This window comes from Bison bison, unplaced genomic scaffold (assembly GCF_000754665.1).
Source record: "Bison bison bison isolate TAMUID 2011002044 unplaced genomic scaffold, Bison_UMD1.0 scf7180017846165, whole genome shotgun sequence".
Lineage (NCBI taxonomy): Eukaryota > Metazoa > Chordata > Mammalia > Artiodactyla > Bovidae > Bison > Bison bison.
In genome coordinates this window covers 26,796-28,318 of record NW_011476738.1, presented here as the reverse complement: position 1 = coordinate 28,318, position 1,523 = coordinate 26,796, and positions in this window count along the sequence as shown.

The following is a 1,523-nucleotide window of genomic DNA, read 5'->3' as shown; positions in this document are numbered from 1 at the left end:
CCTGTGCCCGTCTGCTGGCCTAGGAGGCCCTGTGCCCAGCTCAGCTGGCTCCAGGCCAGCTTCTCCCCAACTGAGAAGCCACCTTTTATTTTGTTCAGTAGATGAAGAAGAGAATGTGCACCTGTGAAAGTCAAATACCATATATACTTTATACCTTTTCTGCCTAAAGAGTTGATGAACACTAGGCACCTCCTCAATCTTGAGGGATCACATCTCGGTTGTCCCGGTGCCTCACGGTGCAGCACTGCACCACGATGAGCACATGTGTATGTTGTCAGGGTAAGTGTTTGACTCAGTTTATTGTCTTGTAACTCATTGGCCAAGCATTGTGGTTTGGTGCAAAGAGCACTCAACTTGGAATCAAAACCACTTCCTGTCTGTGTGGCTTATTAGCTGAGGGTAACCTTAACGTAGTTGGCACGCGATTTCCAAGTAGTATCTTCTTTGCCTGAACAAAAATAATCTGCCACTTCAGTAAGCTTTGGTGGGTGCTGCCTGATCCACTTGAGATCTCTTCAGCCTTTTCCTTTCTGTCTCTTTCCTTGTAAATCACAATGCTGCTTCTTTTAGTGCAAGTTGACCCTTGGTATTAGAGAAAGGCAGTCTGATCAAACTCACCAACTTTTTTAGTTAATACATCCCATCATTTTAAACTTTGCATATCTCTTACATCAGTGTTTGTAATGATAGACTTGAAATAACTTATATGTCTATCCGTAACGAACTATAAATTGTGGTTCATCTTCACAGCTGAATACCATATACATGTTACAAAAGTCAAGGCTCTTGAAGTACTAACATGAAAACTCTAAGATACATTGAATAGGAAAGGTAAGGTGTAGAAGAGTATGTGTAGTGTATCATTGTTAGGTTTTTTAAAAAGAAAACATGTACATGGCTGTCTGTGTTTCATATGCCCAGTATCTCAGGAAACATAAGACACCAGTATCATTGGTTCCTGATGGAGAAAGGGGAATAGGTGTCTGGAACAGGCAGGGGAAAGGAATTTTCACTATATACTCTCTTCTACCTTTTTGTCTCAATATGTATTTTAAAAAGAAAATAAATCCATATGCAGAAACAACGTTCACAGCAACAGTATTCATAATAGCTAAAAAATAGAAGCAGTTCATGTCCATCAACTGGTCAAAGAATGAATAAACAAGCTGTAGGAGAAGGCAATGGCACCCCACTCCAGTACTCTTGCCTGGAAAATCCCATGGACAGAGGAGCCTGGTGGGCTGCAATCCATAGGTTCACACAGAGTCGGACACGACTGAAGCGACTTAGTAGCAGCAGCAGCAGCAGCAACAGCAGCAGGATATCCAGACAATAGGGTATCATTCAGCAGTAAAAAGGAATGAAGTACTTAAACATCCACAACACACAAGAGCCTTGAAAACATGCTAAGTGAAAGAAAGCAGCCACAAAATTTTTGGTCACACATCATATGATTCCATTTACATGAAAATACCCAAATAGCCAAATCCCCAGAAACAGAAAGTAGATTAGTGGTTGCCAGG